Here is a 25,476-nt window from a genome sequence, read left to right as displayed (position 1 = left end):
TGTAACCCCAGTGTTCGATCCTCTCCCACAAACCGTTCACCTGATTCCCGATCTTGTCGAAACACATGTCTCTCGCATTGCAGATGCTCTCGAAAAAACGCTGGACCGAACTAGCTAAACTAACTAAACTAAATTCCTAACTAAAATTCTAAGTTAGGATTAACTAATCCTAAACTAAACTAAATTCTTTTTGCAATCCTAACTAAATTCTTTTTGCAATCCATCCAATCCATTCCTGACATTGACCCACTGCATCCCTTCTCTGCATCTCCTATGATTGATGTCCACCCTCCCACAGCTACCTTTGCTGTATACAAAACATTTGAACTGATACTGGAAAACCTCAATAACTCCTTAGTGTGCCTTACCTAAGTCACTCCCTTGGCTAACTTGCCGCAATCCCTAGCAATCCCTAACCCCCGGCACTAAGAGTAAGCAATTCTCCAGTCCCAACCTCCAAGCGCTCTGCCACTTTGCCTGACTCTCCCATGACGCATCTTCAACCCACTCCCAGATCTTCTTCACGCTGTCCTAGTGGGACGTCTGTAGCGAGTAGATTATCCCAATAATATACTCGCTCCAAATGCATTAGCCTAATGAGAGAAGCAAAGCTCTTTTTTAGTACTAATTATGGAACTCAAGCCTTTCCCTACTTCCAGTTAATATTCCTGTCACCCTTTGGAGAACGGTGAGGTATTGCCTGAGCATATAAGCAGCAGAGTAGCGAATAATAACCATTACGGGCTATTCATGCCCGTGCCACCTTTTGGGTGGCTTAATCTTTATCAATCGAATAATAACCAGTCTACTTTCAAGTGTGGTCTAGAACAGACACTTGCGAGATACTGTACCGACTCTCAGTGCACTGAACTCTCACCATTAGTCGCCAAGGTATCACCTGCATACTTCTGTATACTCGACCAAATACATATATTCTCTTAGTGTTTGTGTTTATTGTCACCATACTTTACGTAACAATAGAACCATTACATTGGTGACCCAGTGAGTGAAAAGAACACCTAGTCGCTAACTAGATATTCGTCATGGATTTATCTACCAGGTTTCCAGCATACAACGCAGATGAACCAAAATTTTGGTTCATGCAGATGGAGGATATTTTCGACCTTCACGAAATTACGACTGAGAAAGCCCGATATGCCTGTACCCTGCCAACACTTCCCACGGAGGCTATACACACTGCCTCCGCTGTCATCACCGCACCATCACCAGACACCAGGACGTACACTGCATTGAAGGCCGCTCTTCTACAGGCAGCGATGAAACGCCGCATTCAACAAAGGGACCAACTTCTCACTGACAAATGATTAGCACACAAAACACCAGCCCAGCTTCTGCGGCATATTCAGTATTTAATGCATACCGCAACTGGTCCAGCCCCCATCGAGATTGTGAGATCACTCTGGATACAACTCTGTCCAAAACACATTCAACTGGCCCTATTCAGTATGGCTGACAACACCCCATTAGCCTAGCTGGCTACACTGGCAGACCGGCTTCATACGACGTCTGATAACGCTACGCTGTCCCACCCCAGTGTTACACAGCAGACTACAGACACCCAACAACTCAACGTCCTCCAGAACCGGCGTTTCTTCTGCCCTGGGAGGACGTACCACGCAAATTTTTTAATTTGAATTTTTTTCTGTGGGGAGCCCCGTCGGCTCCCCGGAGCTTTCCCAGGCTGATATGCTATTGTCAGACTTTGGCATCAGTCATGTGTATGGAGTTCTTAGGCCTACCGGGGACCACAGCCAGAATCGGGGCCCCTCAGAGAGGCAAGGGGAGCAATGGCCTATAGAAACCCCCGTGTGGTTGGAAGCATTCTATGTCTGCCGTCGACCGGAACAGGCACCCAGAAAGGTAAGTGCCTCAAAACAAACCCCTATTCTGGTTAAAATTGCTACCAAACAGCCGAACTAGTGGATAGAACTCCCCAACAGAAAACAAGCAAACTAGTGTGACGTCACACGTCGCCGTGCCGCTGTCTGCGCAGCTCCCCCCTCCCCGGGAGGGGGAAGAGGGGAGACCCCCAGACCCTCCACACCGGCTACCCACACCTCAGTTCTTGAGGCTGATGCTATAGGTGAAGGTTGTGTGCTCTGGCTGCAGTGTTGCTACAGCACTGTGCTTCGCGTGTGGTGTTTGTTTTTATGGGTGCAAGAGCCAGGAGTTATCTTCAGTACTTGGACTGCTTGCGCCTAGGGCTGCCTTCCCTAGGTGTCCTGTAAGTACTGCCCTTGGGGCTTGGGGCCACCCTCCACAGGCTCCTTGGGGGTCTGCCTCTGCTGGTCCATTCTACCTTTTCGGTTTTTCGGCCGCCTGTTGGGCTCTTAGGTGTTCTGTTCTCCCTTGTTCCTTGCAGGTGAGAGGCAGTTTTCACTGGTAGGGGTGCAGGGTGCTGCACAGCTTTGTATTCCCGAGATAGCGGCCGGCTCTGTTCCTTGGGGTTCACTGTCCTCTTGCGGGGTTTTGTTTTTCTTTTTCTTTTTTCCTGGTGGGGGGTTCTGCCCAATTATTCCACTGGTGTTTACCCTTCCATGGTTCTCCTCAGTGGCGCCCCCTGCTTGGTCCCCGTGAGTGTACAGGTCCCTGGAGTACAGCTATAGAAGTTCGCTTGGTAGTTTTGGGCGCCTGTTAGCAGCGCCCTGCCTGAGACTAGGCGAGTCCTCTTAAAGTAAACGCTCAGGACCCTGGGAATTCCCTAGGGGGCACGTGGGTCCGATGGATGTGACCCCGGAGTCCCCGCTCACTGTGTGTGAGTTTGAGGGTTGCTCGGTCCCCTTGTCTCGGGGTGACCCTCATTGTTTTTGCCTCTGCCACGCGGCCTGTTGGGTCGGTGATACTTTCGACCCTGAGTCCTGTGAGTGTTGCTGCTTGCTTGTGACTCAATTTACCCAATCCTCTGATGATTCTATTCGGGTACAGGCGGCACGTGCGTTGCAAGCTCGGTTTCATCTGTTGCAACTGCACTCGGTTGGTTCCTCACCCGGATGCCCCGGGGCTGCCTAATTTGGCTTTTCGAGACCCGGACTTGGGGGTGGGGGTTGCTTCGATCCTGGTTCAGTCCGCACCTCCTCGTCTTTCCCCTTCTGTTAGTTCTAGTCCGCCCCCCCCCCCTGCTTCTGGCCCCAAAATGTCTGAGGGTTATCTTGAGATTCTTGAGGTTATCTTGAGATGATTTCGGGGCTTTTAGTGTCCCCGCGGCCCGCTCCTCGACCAGGCCTCCACCCCCAGGAAGCAGCCCGTGACAGCTGACTAACACCCAGGTACCTATTTTACTGCTAGGTAACAGGGGCATAGGGTGAAAGAAACTCTGCCCATTGTTTCTCGCCGGCGCCTGGGATCGAACCCAGGACCACAGGATCACAAGTCCCGCGTGCTGTCCGCTCGGCCGACCGGCGTTTTTTCGGTCTCAAAAAAGAGGTTTCGGAGTCACAGCAGGGGTTACTTGATCTCGAGACTCGGGCAGCTTCGGGGGGTGCCCCTTTCAGACGGGGGTGGCAGAGGCATTCGAGTCTTGTCTCCCGGCCGAAGCTTCTGGGTCTGACCAGTGGGCCCCCTTTCTTCCGGCTTCTACGGCTGCTCCGTCCTTATCTTGTGGGGTCGGGGCTTGGGGAGAGGACTCGGCCTCGGGTCCTGCGATGAAGGACTTCGAGGCTGGGGAGGGGCTGACTTGGGGGCCCTTGGGCCCCGCTGGACCCCTTCTGGGTTTTTCTTCCCTCTGAGCGGGGCTTATTGTTACAAGATGTGGTGTTTTCTTTTCCCCCCTCTGCGTACGAGTTGGATTTGGTGTCGGCCCCTCCCCGGGTTTGGTTCAGTGTTCCCTTGGGTACGTCGGTTCTGTCTTTCCTGAGGTTTTCGGCTTATCGCATCCAACCTTGTGTGGTGCGAGTGGCCTTTGCAGCTTACCTCCTGCGTGACCCGGATTATGCCTCGGAAATGGATCCGTCCGAGTCCAGGTTTGGGACTTTGTTCCCTTTCTGGCTCCGTTACGAGGTTCCGGAGTCTTCCTGGCTAGCAGACTGCCCCTTGTTTGCTCTGGATTCCTGGCATTCCTTCTGTCATTTTCACACGCTGGAGTGGCGGGAAGCTTCCACGGTTCTTCAGGTTTTCCTGGGGGTGAGCTTGAGTACCTGAATGAGTGCTTGTTTGTACCTGCCCTTCCCAGCAGTAGTGTGGAGGAGGAGACTATTGTGGTACAAAATAACAGCAATATTGCAGAGCCAGATAATATAAACGATGAGAGCAACAGTGAGACAGAGTGCATAGATGAAGGAATTGGGACGAAAAACGGAGATGGCTCCAATAAAGAGGTAGACAAGACAGTCACAGATATAAATACCTTGAAAAACGCAAAACCGGAACACATTTGCAAATTCTACGCTAAAGGAATATGCAAATATGGAAAATTAGAAGCAAAATGCCATTTTCTGCATCCTCGAAAATGCAGGAACATGCTGGAGAGGGGTACATGCCGTTTTGGAACAGGGTGTAGATACTTCCACCCTAAATTATGTCAATTTTCAATTAGGGACAAAAAATGCTACAATCTTCAGTGTCCGGAATTCCATGTGAGAGGTACAGAGCGTTATAGACAGGAAGATCAATATGACACTACTGGAAGTTTTTTAGAGGAAGGCAGAAACAGAGTAGTAAATATAAGAGAGAGGAACAGTCAGATGGAACCACTACAGGATTACAGAGGGGAACGGAGATACCCACAAGACTGGAATTCAAATTATCAACAAGCACACAGGTACTACACCAGACAACACCCGTCCTACTACCAAAACTGGACGAATCACTTCCAAAACGACACACCCTGGACGCAAACACAGTGGCCCCCTTACCAGAGCCTCAGATATTAACACCAAGTAAGGCTTCCAGCACTTCCACTAACATGATAACATCATTTATATTTGCCAACATCCAGGGTATAAAAACACGCAAATCCAACAAAGTTCAATTTATAGATGGTCTCCTTCATGAGGCAAATGCAGTGTTTGCAGCCCTAACAGAAACCCACACAAAGGACTACAATGATGGTGAAATATGGATCTCAGAGTACAATCTTTTCAGATGTGATAGGAAACACCGGCTTCAGGATGGGGTCAGCCTCTACATCAAAGACACACTCATCTGTACTGAGCTGCTAAACACCTCAAATGATATGGTGGAAGTGCTGATAATCAAAATAGAGATTTTAAATGTAGTTATTGTCCTTGTATATAAGTCACCGGAGGCAAACCCTCAGCAGTTTAAAGACCAACTAATGAAAATAGAACACTGCTTGGAAAACCTCACAAATCCAGCTCCGAACATCATCCTGCTTGGGGACTTCAACCTACGGCACCTGAAATGGAAGCACCTGGCTAATACAGTAATATCAGAAAGAATACCAGGAAGTAGCCTAAATGAACAGGCACATGCAAATGACCTGCTACGGATGTGCGACAGGTTTGCCTTAAACCAGCAAATAGTAGAACCAAGTAGGAAGGAGAACACGCTGGACCTCATTTTCACTAATAATGAAAGAATTGATCAGGAACATAATGATTACAAATACCTGTTACTCAGATCACAACTTAATTGAAGTTATGACAACCATGGGGAGTAGACCTTCAAAACCAGTCCAGATTCCCGGTGGAGGAGATTTCAGCAAATTTAACTTCAATAATAAACAGATAAACTGGGAGCAAATAAACCAGGACTTCACAGAAATAAACTGGGAAGAACAGCTAGAAAATGCAAACCTGAACCAGTGCCTGGAAAAAATAAGCTCAGTAGCACTAGAAATATGTTCAAACCGCATACCTCTTAAGAAAAAAGAGGAAGAGATGCAGATTGGAACTGGAACGTCGTTCCCTATATAGGCGAAGAAAACGAATCGCGGAACAACTTGAGAGTTGCACCCTATCTCAAGAACGGCGAAGAAGGTTAGGTAGAGAAATAGAAACAATTGAACGGAAGCTACAAGAATCATACAAAACCCAGGAGAGGCAAAGAGAGGAAAAGGCCATCAGTGAAATAGAAAGAAATCCGAAATATTTTTTCTCCTATGCAAAATCAAGATCAAAAACCACATCTAGTATCGGGCCCCTGTGAAAGGGAGATGGAACTTTCACCGATGACAACAAAGAAATGAGCGAGCTACTGAGGACGCAGTACGACTCTGTTTTCAGCGAGCCATTAAACACACTAAAGATTGATAACCCAAATGAATTTTTCATGGATACGATACCAACATCAAATCATATATCAGACGTCACCCTATCCCCACTGGATTTTGAAGAAGCCATAAACAGTATGCTTATGCACTCTGCACCAGGCCCGGATTCTTGGAACTCCATATTCATAAAGAACTGTAAAAAAAACACTATCGCAGGCCCTCCACATTCTGTGGAGACAAAGCCTAGATCCTGGCGTTATTCCTGATATACTAAAAACAGCAGAGATAGCACCACTTCATAAAGGAGGAAATAAGGCAGAGGCAAAAAATTACAGACCGATAGCACTAACATCGCACATCATAAAAATTTTTGAGAGAGTGCTAAGAAGTAAAATCACAAAATACATGGAATCACAGCAACTCCATAACCCCGGACAACATGGTTTCAGAACAGGGCGCTCTTGCCTGTCGCAGTTGCTGGACCACTATGATATGGCATTAGATGCTATGGAAGACAAATAAAACGCGGATGTAATTTACACAGATTTCGCAAAAGCTTTTGATAAATGTGACCATGGTGTTATTGCACATAAAATGCGTTCAAAAGAAATTACCGGAAAAATAGGCAAATGGATCTACAATTTCCTGACCAACAGAACCCAATGTGTAATAGTCAACAAAATAAAATCCAGCCCATCAACTGTGAAGAGCTCAGTCCCCCAGGGTACTGTGCTTGCTCCAGTACTTTTTCTCATCCTCATTTCGGACATAGACAAGAACACAACCTATAGCACTGTATCATCCTTTGCAGATGACACTAAGATCTTCATGAGAGTAGGCAACATAGAGGACACGGCGAACCTCCAGTCAGATGTAGATCAGGTCTTTCTATGGGCTACAGAAAATAATATGGTGTTTAACGAAGATAAGTTCCAGCTCATGCGCTATTGAAAAAATTAAAATATAAAAACGGAAACCACGTACAAACCTCAGGCAAATCATAACATAGAACGAAAAGGCAATGTAAAGGATCTGGGTGTACTCATGTCGGAAGACCTTACCTTTAAAGAACACAATAAAGTAGCCGTCACAACTGCAAGAAAAATGACAGGTTGGATAACAAGAACTTTTCACACTAGAGATGCCATACCGATGATGATACTTTTCAAAACGCTTGTGCTCTCTAGAGTAGAGTACTGCTGCACAATGACAGCACCTTTCAAAGCTGGAGAAATTACTGACCTGGAGAGCATGCAGAGATCCTTTACTGCTAGAATCCACTCAGCAAAACATCTAAACTATTGGGACCGACTAAAGAGCCTAAAACTGTACTCCCTTGAGCGCAGGCGGGAGAGATACATAATAATTTACATGTGGAGAATATTAGAGGGGCTGGTCCCAAACCTGCACACAGAAATAACATCACATGAGACCAGAAGACATGGCAGGATGTGCAGAATACCCACGTTGAAAAACAGAGGTGCAACTGGTACTCTGAGAGAGAACTCTATCAACATCAGAGGTCTGAGACTGTTCAACACGCTTCCACTACACATAAGGGGCATAACTGGCCGACCCCTCACAGTGTTCAAGAACTGGATAAGCACCTCCAAAGGATACCTGATCAACCAGGCTGTGACTCATACGTCAGGCTGCGAGCAGCCGCGTCCAACAGCCTGGTTGATCAGTCCGGCAACCAGGAGGCCTGGTCGACGACCGGGCCGCGGGGACGCTAAGCCCCGGAAGCACCTCAAGGTAACCTCAAGTTAACCCCACGATGTGGGCGTTGTTCAGCTCAATGTACAGGTTCCCACCTTTTCGGCAGCACTCATAGAGGAGGACTTGCGCGCCCGGGGCCTTTTGGTTTCGGCCTTGCGGTTCTTTTCCCTCCTGGAGTTGTCCTCGGATTGGCTCGTGGAGGATGTGAGGACGCTTGGGTCCATCACGGGGTCCAGTGCCTTGTCCTTGGCGGCGCGTTCGTCGGCTGCCTTGTTCAGGCTTTTCACGGCGATTTTGTGGGATGCGGTTTCCCTGTTTTATGCTTCCCATCTCGCGTGTCACTAGGCGGTGCTAGGTTCCTCCATGGAATCTGCTTGGGCTCTGGCTCTTAGACGGTTTTTGCCTTTTTGTCCTCTTCTGTTTGAGAGGTCGGCCGTGGCACAGTTTATTCAGGCTGCGTTGTCGGCTTGTCGTCTGATGTTGGACTTGTTGGTTTTCCGGGGGTCCCGGGGTGGGTCTTCCCGGAAAGGTCATGCCAGGGCTTGGGGTTGCTCTCATCGTGGTAGGCCACTGGTGTCAGGTTCAGGTTCGGCTCCTGCTTCGGACTCGCCCTCGTCTGGTCGGTGCAGTGTTCGCTCTGTGCAGGGTTCTGGGTCTCGTAAAGGGCGCCGGCCCTTTTGCGGTTTGCCTCATTGACGGGCGATGGGGGGGCGGCTTGCGCTGTTCGCCCACTCCTGGTCCCACGATTCGTGGGCGTTTCAGGTCGTGTCTGTTGACCTGCGGTGGCGTTGGGTGGCCCCCCCCCCCCTTGGGGGATCTCGGCTAGCGGGGCAGGTTTCTTTCCTTGCGCTCTGTCAGGTCATCTTGGAGTGGGTTCGCTTGGCAATCGTCGAAACGTCGTCGTCCCTCAGATGGGTTTCCCGTCTGTTTCCGGTCCCGAAACAGGACTGCGCGGACCTGCTGTTCATTCTAGACTTGTCCTGTCTGAACCCCTGGGTTCATTGCCCCTCCTTTAGGATGACTACGCTGTCTCAGGTTCGGCTCCTCTTGGAGCCGGGTGCTTGGATGGTGTCCCTAGACCTCCGGGACGCTTATTGGCATGTCCCGATTCATCCGCGGTTCAGGTACTGGCTCGGTTTTGTTGTGGGGCACCTGAGTTACTGCTTTCGTTGTCTCCCGTTCGGGTTGAACCTGGCACCTCGTGTGTTCACGCGCCTTACGCGGGTCGTGGTAGCTCATTTGCGTCTCCTAGGTGTTAGGATGTTGGCCTACCTCGACGACTGGCTGGTTTGGGCTCCCAGCCGGTCAGCTTGCTTGCTAGCCAGGGATTCGGTTCTTTCCCAGCTCGCCGGGTTCAGGTTCCTGGTGAACTGGAGGACGTCCCAACTGGTCCCCTCTCAGGTTCGGACTTGGCTGGGTCTCGTTTGGGACTCTCGGACCGCCTCCCTGTCTCTCCCTCCGGAGTCTCTCTTGCGGCTGCGGTCCCATCTTCGTCTGTTTCTGGTGGGCCCTCGGTTCACCTGGCGGTTGCTCGAGTGGCTATGCGGGAGCCTGAACTTCGGGATGGTAGTCTACCCGCTGGGTCGGGTTTGGCTTCGTCAGCTGTTCTGGTTCCTTCGGGGTCACCCCTTCTGCCTCTCAAAAAGCGATTGCTGGGTTCGACCCCTGGGGGCCTTGCGTTGGCTGCTACGTCACCAGCTTCCTCTTGGGGTTTTTCGGGGTTCGGTGCGTTGGCGCCTACCCAAGCCCTCGCTCGATGTGTACACGGATGCGTCGTCTCTCGGCTGGGGCTTTTTGACCAGTGCTCACCAGGCCAGGCCAGGGGCATTGGGATCCGTCCTTCTGTCAAGCTCACAGCACAGTGCGGGAGTTTGCGGCAGTGTGGTTTGCCTCTTCAGAGGATTCGGGTCGCCCGCGGATCGACGATTCGGCTCCATTCGGACTGCTCTCCGGTGGTTCATTGCCTGAACCGCGGGGGTTTGATGCGGTCCTTGTCTCTTTGGGGTTGGTTGCTTTGGGTGACTCATCTGCTGAGTTTTCGGGGTTTGGCTTCTGGCGGTTCACGTACGGGGAGTGTCCAACATCTTGGCCGACGGCCTGTCTCGCTTTGTTCCCTTCTCCACGGAGTGAACGGTTGACGATGTTTCCTTCCAGTTGGCTTTGCCAGACGTTCGGGCGCCCCGAGGTGGACCTCTTCGCGTCGGTGTGTGGTCGCGGCGTCTTCCCGTGTATGCGGCACCCTTCCCCGATCGTAATTCCGTCGGGGTCGATGCCTTTCGGCTAGACTGGTCGAGGTGGGGGTTCCTGTACCTCTTTTCCCTAGTTTGGCTGTTACTCCAGGTCCTGACTCGCTTGGAGACTTACCAGGGAAGTGTTGTCCTTCTGGCTTCTTGGTGGCCGGCCCAGCCTTGGTTTCAGTCGCTGCTTGCTCGGTGTCCGAACCCGAGGGTTTTCCCGCGGCTCCGCCTCTTTCATTCAGATCGGGCCGGTACATCACATGGCTGGTTCGATCTTCTCCTTGAGTCTTCGCGTATGGGTTTTTTGACTCGAGTCTATTGTCATCTCTATGGTGATCAGGTGGCCTCTTTGTTAGTGTCCCACCTGAGGGCTTCTTCTCGGCGGCAGTACGAAGTTTCCTGGCGGTCCTTCTGTTTCTTTTTGTGTCGTCATGTTAATTCGTTGTCTGTTAGGGTGGTCTTGTCCTTTCTCTCTTGGTTGTTTCAGGACCGTTGTCTTATGCCTAACACTGTCGCCTCATATCATGTGGCGCTGGTGGAGCCGCTTCAGCTTGCCTTCGGTATCAATGTTATGTCTGCGCCGTTTCGCAAGCTGTCTCGTGCCTTGTTTCACCTCCAGCCTGCTCATGCGCCACCTGAGCCGTCCTGGTCTTTGGACAGAGTGCTCGCTTACCTTTCATCTCCTCGTTTTGTTGTGGCCCCTTTTGTCTGGAATTGTTTCTCCAAGGCTCTTTTCTTGTTGGCATTAGCATCTGGGGGTCAGGTTGTGGAGCTTCATGCTCTCCTCCAGGCGCAGGGGTTTCTGCTCATTTGGATGTGGAGTTTATTTTGTTTGCTTGCAGCCATCTCCTTCTTTTCTCGCGAAGAATGAGACTGCTGCGTTCCGGAGGGATCTGTGGGTGGTTGATGCTTGGTTGGTCCAGCCGGGGGTGCATCATGTTTTGTGTCCGATTGCGGCGCTTCGCTGTTATTTGCGCACCACGGTTTCTGTGTTGGGGAAGCGCTTTCGGTCGATCCGGTTTCCCTTCTTCCCTGTTCGCGGGTTCAGGTCTCCCAGGTCGTCCACAGGGTTATCAAGTCCAGCCAGCCTGTGGTCTATCTCCGTGCTCATGACGTCCATAAGTTCGCAGCTCTTGCTGCCATCTTTGGGAATATGTCTTGGTCTGGCATTCGGGCGTGGGGTTTTTGGCGGTCGAACAGGGTCCTGGCTGCTCGTTACCTCGTGAATGCCCCTGGGCCCCTGCCTGGGCCTGTGTTGCTTTGGGTCGGCTGTTGCAGCCAGTTGTCTCGCCTTCGAGTTGAGGAGTGAGCGACAACCGCCTCCCGGGTAAGTCCCTCTTTTTCCGTCTGTGGGTAGTTAGCTCCGGGGAGCCGATGGGGCTCCCCCAGAAAACCAGCGTTGAATGTAATGAAACACCATTTTCTGGTTGAGGCCCGGAGGCTCCCTGGCATCCCTCCCTCCCTCAGGTCGGCTTTTTTTCCGCGTTTTTGACATCCAGCCTCAAGATCTGAGGTGTGGGTAGCCGGCAGTGGAGGGTCTGGGGCTTCCCCTTCCCCCTCCCAGGGAGGAGGGAGCTGCGCAGACAGCGGCGCGGCAGTGTGTGACGTCACACTAGTTTGCTTGTTTTCTGTTGGGGAGTTCTATCCACTAGTTCGGCTTTTGGTAGCAATTTTAACCAGAATAGGGGTTTGTTTTGAGGTGCTTACCTTTCTGGGTGCCTGTTCCGGTCGATGGCAGACATAGAATGCTTCCAACCACACGGAAGTTTCTATAGGCCATTGCTCCCCTTGCCTCTCTGAAGGGGCCCGGTTCTGGCCGTGGTCCCCGGTAGGCCTAAGGTACTGAGCTCTACACATATGGGTAGCTTTGCCGCAGGCTGTTTACTGCTCTGAGAAATAAACATAAATCCACATGCCTGGAGCCCGCGGTGCCCGGCGCCTTGCTGTGGGAAAGTCAGAGATGTTTATGATTCTGGTCTAGGAATACCGTGGGATTTCACCAAAATGTGTTGTATACAATGAAATGATTATACATTGCTCTGTTGTGAACATTGTATACAGTACCTCAAGATATAAATCCCACACCACTTAACTAGCTCCCAGATACCTAATTAATTCCCTACTCTCTGTAAATGTCTTCCTGGTGTGTGTGTGTGTGTGTGCGTGTGTGTGTGTGTGTGTGTGTGTGTGTGTGTGTGTGTGTGTGTGTGTGTGTGAGTGTGTGTGTGTGTGTGTGTGTGTGTGTGTGTGTGTGTGTGCACGAGAGAAAAAAAATTAGTTAGTAAGTAGTTAGTAATAGTTGATTGACAGTTAAGAGGCGGGCCGAATGAGCAGAGTTCAACCCGCGCCTGCACAACTAGGTGAATACTCTCTCACTCTCTCTCTCACCACCCACATATAACACCCACATATGTGTTGTATGTGGATGCTGAAGTTCAGTCTCTTGTCTATGTATAGGTCAAGGAACTTTCCATAATCATTATTGCTAATGTTAACATTGTGTATCTGAAGTTGAATTTGGTTTCAGGATTCTTCCGAACAAAAATAGTAGTCGGTCTTTTTTATGTTTAATGTGAGTTTGTTAGTTTACATCCATGAGTGGACTTTTTAAATCTGTTATTTTCATTATTATATAGTGCGTTTGGGTTGGGGTCTGAATAGATGAAGGTAGCATCGTCAGCACTTATGTTTACACTTATTGGAAGTATCTAAGTATCAACTAAAGTATCTTCACACTTGACTTAAACTTTAGTAGCTATTTTCTGGACCATTCCTCAAGTTTCGGAGGTCAACGAAGATGGAATTCACATGAAATGGATTATGTTACCATCACTAATAATGTTGTGTTTTTCTCTGTCTAGCTTTGGACACGGTCATGTTACAATTGTGTCTTAGAGAGTTGCGCGCAATTAAGGATGATAGAAATCACTTACAATTAATGCAGGATGGTAGAAAATCACAATTAATGCATCAAGTTTGGAGACTTGAATTGAAATTGAAATAAGTTTATTGAGGTAAAATATACACAAAGGGATGAGGTAGCTCAAGCTATTCTCACCCCGTTCAGTACATCGTGTTAATACATACATAGACACACACACTTGTACACATTTTAGTGTAACAGGCAAGGCAAATAGTTCTGTTTGATGGGTAGAGGCAACTGCACTTGCAGCTGCACCCGTGGGGCGGTGTAGGAAACAATCAATGTATATGATTTGAGAGAGAGAGAATGATCTGTGGACAGAGCATCAATATGGCGTAAGGTATTGGGCTTTGCCTCAAGATGAAGCATAATAAAGAACCCGAATATCAGGAGAAAAAATTACATTAAAAACTGTCCACATGATACATATATATAATCACGTTTTAAACATTTCAATTGTATTATTTGCATATATATATATAATTAGGAAGTAATGTTTATCTGGGTAAGTTGTCAGCTTTTATGAACTAATAGCTAGTGCGGCTTGTATACTGGGTACATCCGGTCTCTTACTCTCTGCGGCGGTAACTTTATGGTCAGGAAGCCACAAATATTTACAGTTCAAGTTCAAGTATGTTTATTGAGACAAGAAAAAAATACATTTCAAAGGGATAGAGTAACTTAGGCTATTTCTACCCCCTCTACTGCAAGTCCCTCAAGGGGCGCACAAATTCAGTAAGTACATATAGACAATTAACATTACAAGAATCCCATTTAACATTGCAGGTTAATATAGTAAGCACAGCATCTAATTGTTACACTCTTGGGGCAAAATTTTTGTAGCTCCTAAGTATACTGTCTATCATACCATTATCACACATACAAACAATTTGATGTGGTACATTACTTATTTCCTTATTTCTATAGTTATCAATAAGTTGACACTCTAATACATAATGTTCTAAGGTGTGGGCGTGCGGCATACTACATAATTTACAATCCTTATCTTTTTCACTGACATCAACTCCGTATTGCCAGATATATTTGTATCCTAATCTTAATCTCATGTAAATTGAATCCTTCAAAGTTGACTTTCCTTTACCATAGGTGAAGGACGAGTTTGTGTTTATTACTGAATAATTCTTAAGTGTGTTACTACTATCCACTATTGCCATTCTTTTTATCATTTCTTCATCTTCATTTCCTCTTATTAATGTTATATATACATGTACACATAATCATACATACATGTACATATATATACATATGCGGTAAATCCAGAGAAATGAAATATGGAATTTTCCGCATACAAATGATTATTGTTTCGTGATCGTCAATTGCATATATACATATACATACATATACATTCACATACATATTCAATCACCCACACAAATACACACATCAATAATCTTTGTATCACAAGTGATTCAACAAGAGGCTCACAAGTCACTATACTAGGCACTTTACATCTATGGTGAGTCGTCCAATTACTAGTCTTGCTCTACACCCACCCAACTGGGCGGCAGCTTTACAGTCATGTGCTCTACACCCACCCAACTGGGCGGCAGCTTAACAGTCATGTGCTCCACACCCACCCAACTGGGCGGCAGCTTAACAGTCATGTGCTCCACACCCACCCAACTGGGCGGCAGCTTAACAGTTATGTGCTCCACACCCACCCAACTGGGCGGCAGCTTAACAGTCATGTGCCCCACACCCACCCAACTGGGCGACGGCTTACAATCATTTGCATGAATTACTTACAGTAAGCAAATTTTAGATACTTCGCTGAGATTTTGGGCAGCACATCATTATAAATGAAGCACTTACACTTTTCTTGGACACCAATGATGGTGTTATCTCTGAATTCCGCGATTTTTTTTTTAAAATTCCAGTACTGTATATAATGACGCAAAGTATGCGAACAGTTCTGCAATAGTGATCCTATCCTGCGTCATAATTTACATACATATCTACTTCTGTTTTGTGTATTAAAATTACTACATATTTATGTTAATTTATTTCTGTAAATGATGATGATGATAAATTTCAATAAATGTAAGTAAGAATCATAAGAACGGAAACTGGTCGCGTAAATGGAAATGGTTGGGTACATTTCCTTTCACCTAATGCGACTATTCATGTGTCCGGACACTGGCGATGGTGTGGTACTGCCTATTTATTTGACCATATCTTTGCTTTCATTTAAGATATGTTTTCCTTGAAATGTATTTACATTATCGTCTACATCTGTCTTTATTCTGAAATAAAAACCTTTGACGTTACTTTGCATATATGTACATTAATTATAAAATTGATTGGCTTGTGTGCAGGCCTTCACACTCCCTGAGCGAGCCATCAAGTAACTATAAAAAGGCATATATCTTCACTTTCACTTCAGTTATATTTAAACCAAAGTATTAACATGCAGCTTATATGTATTTCTGTTGACATAAAAAACTTCGTTTTTTACAATATCTAGATTCAATTAACATTGATCTTCAAAAGGTCGTAGTTCCCATCGAAAGGGAGAGCGTCGGCCAAGAAGCCTTGTTTAAAATATGAATATTTTTCCTCTCTAATAAGGTATAATCTCTGTGATGCATTAAGACAAACTATTTTATATCTGCCTTTCTGATAACATATACAAATATAATCTTTATTTGTGAATATTTGTTAATTAAGCAATATATCAGAGAGCGTGTAGGGATCGGTGTTCTATGAACGAAAAGGACATGAGTAGTTTAAATAGCGAACGCATACCAACGAATAACGCTAGTATCTATATAACAAATTTATTGTCATGTGGAATTGATTTAACTTCCAGACACTTTTTTAATATATTATAATTAATATATTTAATATATATATATATATTAAAATATTAAACATTTTGTGGCTGTTTATGAAAAATATTATTATAAATACACATTCTACTTGTTAATATTACCAATAAAATTTGCGACAACTTGAGCCATGAAATACGACGACTGGATCACTGTGTACAGGAGGCTGATATGGCAGCAAACACTCTCCAGGCGACCATATATCTTGGATAAGTCGCTCCACATAATTGTCGCTTGGACCGTCGACTTCCAATGGCGTCACCTCTCACATATTTACGTCTCATTTCGTTATGAAATTAGATTATTTCAGAGTAAAAATAGGTTTGATCATGTTCTACGTGTAGTACCAACATTATAGTAAGTAAATATACCATATTTCTTCATTACTTACGTAATGCTAGGACGATTTGTGTAGTTTTGGGCCGATTTGGGCTGATTTGGGTAATTCTATGGACCCCTGTTGTTGTGTTGATTTAGGGGCGACGATGATCGTGGGATGGGATGCATCCCGGCTGCCCGATGCCGGGAAATAGCGGAGGGATGGGGTCCCTATAGTCTCTTCAGGCCATAGACCCTACAAACTCCTCAGGCCACAAATTTTACAGGCTCTTCAGACCACGGACATGACAGATGAAGCGGAAGGTATGGCGAAGGATGTCATGACGGACGTCTTCGTCTCTCGTACCTGCCCGGTCAAGGAGAACGGGAACTGTGAGGCGGGGAATATTCAGCCTATGAACGGCACTCTGTAGTCTGATGCGAGCGCTGTGAAATCGAGGGCCATGAAGAAGAAGGTGCTCCACTGTATCCTCCTGGGTCGGACACCACTGGCAGTATGGGGAATCTACCAGCCGTAGACGATGGAGATGTGCGGCCAGGCAGGTGTGCCCAATCCGGAGACGAGAGATGGCAGTGTCGAGGAGTCGAGAATGATGGCAAGTCCATGGACGCGGGGAGGAGTCCTCCTGGAGACCCGCCAGTGAGGAGGACCCGAGTGCTGGCTCCATCATTGCCTCCCAACTCGCGAGGCAAGCCGCCCGGAGTTACGGGAGAATTTCGGAAAGGTCTAGAGGCACATTTGTAGTCATGGAGAGCATGCGCCATCCCTGCTGCTGCGTCAGCCACCTCATTGCCATTAATACCGACATGTGACGGAACCCATTGGAGATAGATGGACCAACCCGGAGTACCAGAGTATGACAGCAGTTCTCCACGGATCTGTGACACAGTATGGCGATGGACTCGTGGACGCCGAGATGATATGAGATGTAGGGCTGTAACTGAGTCCACGTATAAAACGACTGCAGAGGGCCCTAAAACTTGTCGAAGGAGTCGTAAGACTAGTAAGATTGCAAACAGTTCCCCAGCCAGGCACGAATGAGCAGGGGAGAGTTTCTACGTCTGACAGAAGGAAAAAGGAGCAAAGTATGCTGCCGCAGATGTAGATGGTGGCTGATCTTTGCGGGACCCATCCATGTAAACCTTCAAGTATCCAGAGTATAAGAAGGCTCATAGGTCTGCAAAAATTAAAGGGGCCAAACCCTCTAAATCTCTCTTCCGACGAGGAGGCTTGGAAAAGTCGACAGAAACCCGAATGAGCTCTTCTGCCCACGGAGGTACTGACGAGATGGTCGGGCCAGGGGTGAGTACAGAGACGGGAAGGGAAAACTGTAAATATGCATCCAAGGCCCGGACGACGAAAGGCAACTGACGACGTTGGGAGCGTCTAGCCGGCACATTCCACGAGTTAGCCTTGAGCTGGAGGCGAGTAAGTGGATGGGTAGCAGGGAGACGCACTATCCGTTGAAATTGGCGGCAGTGGACGAGAAGACGTTCAAACCTCAGGGGCCATAGCCCCGACTCGGCATGGAGAGAAAGAACTAGCGAGGAGGGCATAGCTCCTAGCGCTGAGCGTAGGGCACCATTTTGAATGGGATCCAGCCTTGCCCAAACAGATGCTGCTGCTGAGCCATAGACTTCACTGGCATACATAATCTTGCTACGAATGAAGGCCTTATAGAGAGCTAGGAGCGACTCCCGTGAAGCCCCCCATGCCGCACCAGAGAGCCGTTTCATGATGTTCACGCGACGAAGGCATGAGGCCCGAAGGTAGTCGACATGATGCCTCAACGTCAGCCGAGGGCTATCTAGAACGACCCCCAGCCACCTGTGTTCCGTAGCGATCGGGAGACGACAGCCCCCGACGGTCACCACTGGCTGGTCTGGTAAGCGGGTCCAGGTGAAACTCATGACACAACTTTTCACAGGGTTAATGGAGAGCCCCTTCCCCAGCACAGTTGCTGAGAACACAGTCACGGCATTTTGCAGGAAGCCTTGTGCCTCTAGGAGAGTGTCACCATCCGCCACGAGGGTTACATCGTCGGCATAGGCTAAAACCTGGACCCCCCGGAATACAGGGAGATCAGACAGAAGAATAGAGAATAATAGTGGGCTCAGAATCGATCCCTGGGGGACACCACGCGAGACAGGGCGGGACGTAGAGACGATTCCACCAACCGCCACTTTGAATGAGCGGCCCTGTAGATAGTTTTGGAACCACCACTGCAGTTCACTCTGTTGTCAACAAACTCGTAGTCCCGCAGGGTGTGGTGGGCGCTTGTTGTTCCCGAGATGACCCTCACTCTCCCTTGAGAGTGGTAACTTTCAATGAATATTGATTGATTTTTTTTACTGTCTAGACATATGATTGAGATAAGATGTGATTATAATATAATTAGATATAGGATATAAAGATTATAAGTAGTACGTGATAGCACCACTGATTCTTATTAATGAAAATCAGATCTAGTCTGGATAGTAATACAGTTGGTTACGTTCTCGTATTTACAATCTGGAATCCCGGGTTCGAATCCCGGGCGGGACAAATAGTTGTGGATGTCTCCTGTAACCTAATGCACCCGTTCACCTAGCAGTAAATTGATACCCGGGAGTTAGTCACCTGTTAAGGGGGGTTACATCCTGGGGGGTGGGGGTGGGGGACCTTGATATAAGACTAACGTGGATACATATGCAGGCTGCCTGTCCCTCATAAAAAAATAACCCATAGGCTTTGGGGGAGGGGGGTCTTCGCGGGAATATCCCTACCAACCTTTTGTCTGTTCCGGGAATCAATGTTCTCGCTGCCCGGTCTCTGACTTGGCCTCCTGGTTGGTTTTCCGGCCATGCAGACTTATGTGTAGCTGGTCGCAGTGTAACGTATAAATCACAGCCTAGTTGGAACATATCACGTCCAAGATAACGAGACGCTGGGACTTGTGACATCCAAGATAATGCGACGCTGGAACCTGTCACGTCCAAGATAACGCGACACTGGGACCTGTCACGTTCAAGATAACGCGACGCTGGCACCTGTGACATCCAAGATAACGCGACACTGGGACCTGTCACGTCCAAGATAACGAGACGCTGGCACCTGTGACATCCAAGATAACGAGACGCTGCGAACTGTGACCTCCAAGATAACACGAAGCTAGACATATACCATAAAATATACATTGGCTGTATTCAGTAATACGGTACTCACAACACCATACAACAGCTGTATAAAGCAGAACGGAACAAACAAAATAAAAACAAATAAAAGGAGGATGCAAAAAAAGGAAGGAAGATTTAGGATAATAATTTGGTTGAGCGATAAGTGGGGGGGGGGGGGGGGGGAATTATTGGAAGGCAAACACCAGCCAGCGAACATTTGGGGAATCTTGAGGTTATCTTGAGATGATTTCGGGGCTTTTTTTTTTTTAGTGTCCTCGCGGACCGGTCCTCGACCAGGCCTCCACCCCCAGGAAGCAGCCCGTGACAGCTGACTAACACCCAGGTACCTAATTTACTGCTAGGTAACAGGGGCATAGGGTGAAAGAAACTCTGCCCATTCTTTCTCGCCGGCGCCTGGGATCGAACCCAGGACCACAGGATCACAAGCCCCGCGTGCTGTCCGCTCGGCCGACCGGCTCCCTTCTTTTGTCAGAATGTTCTTTTCTGACTGGAGCCGGAGGAACGTGTGGAGGAGGAGGAAGGTTACTGGGTTGTAAAGCAACGAAAGAAGTGGTTGTTGTTGTTATAGATTCAGCTACTCGGAACAAGTTCCAAGTAGCACGGGCTATGGTGAGCCCGTAACTTACCTGGCACAGGAGCGGGGCAAGAAGCACGGGCTATGGTTAGCCTCGTGGACGGGAGATGTCTCCCGTGTTGGAAGAAGTGGGAGTGGAGATCATATATATATACCACCTCCTGAAGAACACGTGGAATGACACCATTTGGTCCACGGGAGACATCTCCAGTCACGCAGGGTGCAGTCGCACCTCCACAGATCTCCAGTATCAGCTCTTGATACTGGTAATGGCTCAAAAGGGCCACCACTTACGGGCTATTCATGCCCGTGCCACCTTTTGGGTGGCTTAATCTTCTTCAATCATCAATCGTGGAATGAATAAGTGTAATGAGGAAGTGTGTGTGTGCTCACCTAGTTGTATTCACCTAATTGTGCTTGTGGGGGTTGAGCTCTGCTCTTTCGGCCCGACTCTCAACTGTCAATCAACTGTTTCTACTACTACTACTATTTTTTTTTTACACCACACACCCAACCCAGGAAGCAGCCCGTGACAACTGACTAACTCCCAGGTACCTATTTACTGTCAGGTAACAGTATAATTCCTCTGCATGTGTGTGTGTACTCACCTAGTTGTGCTTGCGGGGGTTTCGCTCTGGCTCGTTGGTCCCGCCTCTCAACCGTCAATCAACAGGTGTACAGGTCCCTGAGCCTATTGGGCTCTATCATATCTACACTTGAAACTGTGTATGGAGTCAGCCTCCACCACATCACCTCCTAATGCATTCCATGTGTCAACCACTCTGACACTAAAAAAGTTCTTTCTAATATCTCTGTGGCTCATTTGGGCACTCAGTTTCCACCTGTGTCCCCTTGTGCGTGTTCCCCTTGTGTTAAATAGACTGTCTTTATCTACCCTATCAATTCCCTTCAGAATCTTGAATGTGGTGATCATGTCCCCCCTAACTCTTCTGTCTTCCAGCGAAGTGAGGTTTAATTCCCGTAGTCTCTCCTCGTAGCTCATACCTCTCAGCTCGGGTACTAGTCTGGTGGCAAACCTTTGAACCTTTTCCAGTTTAGTCTTATCCTTGACTAGATATGGACACCATGCTGGGGCTGCATACTCCAGGATTGGCCTGACATATGTGGTATACAAAGTTCTGAATGATTCTTTACACAAGTTTCTGAATGCCGTTCGTATGTTGGCCAGCCTGGCATATGCCGCTGATGTTATCCGCTTGATATGTGCTGCAGGAGACAGGTCTGGCGTGATATCAACCCCCAAGTCTTTTTCCTTCTCTGACTCCTGAAGAATTTCCTCTCCCAGATGATATCTTGTATCTGGCCTCCTGCTCCCTACACCTATCTTCATTACATTACATTTGGTTGGGTTAAACTCTAACAACCATTTGTTCGACCAATCCTTCAGCTTGTCTAGGCCTTCTTGAAGCCTCAAACAGTCCTCTTCTGTTTTAATCCTTCTCATAATTTTGGCATCGTCCGCAAACATTGAGAGAAAAGAATCGATACCCTCCGGGAGATCATTTACATATATCAGAAACAAGATAGGACCGAGTACAGAGCCCTGTGGGACTCCACTGGTGACTTCACGCCAATCGGAGGTCTCACCCCTCACCGTAACTCTCTGCTTCCTATTGCTTAGATACTCCCTTATCCACTGGAGCACCTTACCAGCTACACCTGCCTGTCTCTCCAGCTTATGTACCAGCCTCTTATGCGGTACTGTGTCAAAGGCTTTCCGACAATCCTAGAAAATGCAGTCCGCCCAGCCCTCTCTTTCTTGCTTAATCTTTGTCACCTGATCGTAGAATTCTATCAAGCCTGTAAGGCAAGATTTACCCTCGCTGAACCCATGTTGGCGATTTGTCACGAAGTCCCTTCTCTCCAGATGTGTTACCAGGTTTTTTCTCACGATCTTCTCCATCACCTTGCATGGTATACAAGTCAAGGACACTGGCCTGTAGTTCAGTGCCTCTTGCCTCTCGCCCTTTTTGTATATTGGGACCACATTCGCCGTCTTCCATATTTCTGGTAGGTCTCCCGTCTCCAGTGACTTACTATACACTATGGAGAGTAGCAAGCAAAGTGCCTCTGCACACTCTTTCAGTATCCAAGGTGAGATCCCATCTGGACCAACAGCCTTTCTAACATCCAGATCCAGCAGGTGTCTCTTGACCTCCTCTCTCGTAATTTCGAACTCTTCCAAGACCGCCTGGTTTACCTCCCTTTCTCCTAGCACAGTGACCTCACCTTGTTCAATTGTGAAGACCTCCTGGAACCTCTTATTGAGTTCTTCACACACCTCTCTGTCATTCTCTCTGTCATTGTGTGTGTGTGTGTGTGTGTGTGTGTGTGTGTGTGTGTGTGTGTGTGTGTGTGTGTGTGTGTGTGTGTGTGTGTATGTATGCATTAACTTCGTCATCCTACCTGGACACGTTCAAGTGAATTTATATCCATTCCATAGTATGGTAACCAGAACTGAACTGCATAATCTAAATGGGGCCTAACAAGAGCACGATATAGCTCAAGAACACCAGGTGTCTTGTTACTAACGCTTCGATAAATAAATCCTAGTGTCCTAATTTGCCTTATTATGAACATTTTTGCATTGATTTTTTGGTTTTAAATTCTTATTAATCATAACTCCCAGATCCCTTTCGCAGTCCGACTTCGCAATCTCAACGCATACTAGAGATTGCATACATCTCTAGTATGATTCCTCTGCATGGTTGGAGCAGAGAAATCTTCCATGAGTGCTGGGATATATCACGGTACGGGCTGAAGGCAATTGTTATTGTTTTCGATGTAGCTACTTAGAACGAAATGTCCATGTAGCACGGGTTATGGTGAGCCCCGTAAGCTGAAGGCAAGAAGATTTGGCCTTATCATGTCCTTGATGAGACCTGTATGGTAAGACGGTGGGGCATGGTGAGGTGGTGGGCATGGTGAGGGGGTGGACATGGTGAGGGGGTGGGCATGGTGAGGGGGTGGACATGGTGAGGGGGTGGGCATGGTGAGGGGGTGGGCATGGTGAGGTGGTGGGCATGGTGAGGTGGTGGGCATGGTGAGGGGGTGGACATGGTGAGGGGGTGGGCATGGTGAGGGGGTGGACATGGTGAGGGGGTGGACATGGTGAGGGGGTGGACATGGTGAGGGGGTGGGCATGGTGAGGGGGTGGGCATGGTGAGGGGGTGGACATGGTGAGGGGGTGGACATGGTGAGGGGGTGGACATGGTGAGCGGGTGGACATGGTGAGGGGGTGGGCATGGTGAGGGGGTGGGCATGGTGAGGGGGTGGACATGGTGAGGGGGTGGACATGGTGAGGGGGTGGACATGGTGAGGGGGTGGGCATGGTGAGGGGGTGGGCATGGTGAGGGGGTGGACATGGTGAGGGGGTGGACATGGTGAGGGGGTGGCATGGTGAGGGGGTGGGCATGGTGAGGGGGTGGGCATGGTGAGGGGGTGGACATGGTGAGGGGGTGGACATGGTGAGGGGGTGGACATGGTGAGGGGGTGGGCATGGTGAGGGGGTGGCATGGTGAGGGGGTGGACATGGTGAGGGGGTGGACATGGTGAGGGGTGGGCATGGTGAGGGGGTGGGCATGGTGAGGGGGTGGGCATGGTGAGGGGGTGGACATGGTGAGGGGTGGACATGGTGAGGGGGTGGGCATGGTGAGGGGTGTGGGCATGGTGAGGGGGTGGGCATGGTGAGGGGTGGACATGGTGAGGGGGTGGACATGGTGAGGGGGTGGACATGGTGAGGGGGTGGGCATGGTGAGGGGGTGGGCATGGTGAGGGGGTGGACATGGTGAGGGGGTGGACATGGTGAGGGGGTGGACATGGTGAGGGGGTGGGCATGGTGAGGGGGTGGGCATGGTGAGGGGGTGGACATGGTGAGGGGGTGGACATGGTGAGGGGGTGGGCATGGTGAGGTGGTGGACATGGTGAGGGGGTGGGCATGGTGAGGGGGTGGACATGGTGAGGTGGTGGACATGGTGAGGGGGTGGGCATGGTGAGGGGGTGGACATGGTGAGGGGGTGGGCATGGTGAGGGGGTGGACATGGTGAGGGGGTGGACATGGTGAGAGGGTGGGCATGGTGAGGGGGTGGGCATGGTGAGGGGGTGGACATGGTGAGGGGGTGGGCATGGTGAGGGGGTGGGCATGGTGAGGGGGTGGGCATGGTGAGGGGGTGGACATGGTGAGGGGGTGGGCATGGTGAGGTGGTGGACATGGTGAGGGGGTGGGCATGGTGAGGGGGTGGACATGGTGAGGGGGTGGGGTGGGCATGGTGAGGGGGTGGACATGGTGAGGGGGTGGACATAGTGAGGGGGTGGACATGGTGAGGGGGTGGGCATGGTGAGGGGGTGGGCATTGTGAGGGGGTGGGCATGATGGTGAAGGGGGTGGGCATGGTGAGGGGGTGGACATGGTTGAGGGGGTGGACATGGTGAGGGGGTGGACATGGTGAGGGGGTGGGCATGGTGAGGGGGTGGGCATGGTGAGGGGGTGGACATGGTGAGGGGGTGGGCATGGTGAGGGGGTGGGCATGGTGAGGGGTGGACATGGTGAGGGGTGGACATGGTGAGGGGGTGGGCATGGTGAGGGGGGTGGGCATGATGAGGAGAGGGGTGGGCATGGTGAGAGGGGTGGGCATGTGGTATGAATGCTGTCATACGCCTCTAGTTCTGTTTAGACTAAATACTCTCTGCCTCACATTCCTGTTCCTCCAGATTCACTCGAATACACTCTTTTCATCTGTACTTCTTCAGGTCCAGCATGACCTGAAATGTTATTCAACACTGCAATTTAGACCATCATTTACTCTACATATTTGTTGCAATGTGTAATTTACTCTACATATGTGTCCTAATCTATCATTTTCTCCTAACACCGCACCTGCTTCTCAGATTGTTAATGGGTTCATCATTTTGTGTGCGTAAACTGTTCTCATTCACACTGCACCAGCATCTGGTATACATAAATAATGGTGGGTACTTCTATTCTTATATTCAGGACTCCGAATACTTTTCTTGTCCAGTTTTATCATTTTTTTCTAACGAGGGTTTTCAGTACACCTGCCTGTTTTCTTTTACGGGCTATTCATTCCCATGCCACCTCGTGGGTGGCTTAATCTTCGTTAATCAATCAGTTTCTTTCAGTGGGTCAGTCTACATCAAGGTTCTCTTGAACACATTACTATTGTCAATTACATATCCCAGATATTTACAGTGATCAGCCACTCCTTGCACTTCCTCACACTGCCAGGATTTCCTTGTCATTCCATCCCCATAAAATCCAACCTCTTGGGCTGGACGGTAGAGAGACGGTCTCGCTTCATGCAGATCGGCGTTCAATCCTTGACCGTCCACAAGCGTTTCGGCACCATTCCTTCCTCCTCCTCCCCGTTCCATCCCAAATCCTTATCCTGATGCCTTCCATGTGCTATAAAGTCGTAATGGCTAGACGCT

The sequence above is a fragment of the Procambarus clarkii genome, chromosome 58 (genome assembly GCF_040958095.1).
Source record: "Procambarus clarkii isolate CNS0578487 chromosome 58, FALCON_Pclarkii_2.0, whole genome shotgun sequence".
In the NCBI taxonomy this organism is placed as follows: domain Eukaryota; kingdom Metazoa; phylum Arthropoda; class Malacostraca; order Decapoda; family Cambaridae; genus Procambarus; species Procambarus clarkii.
Note: the sequence above shows the minus strand (reverse complement) of the source record.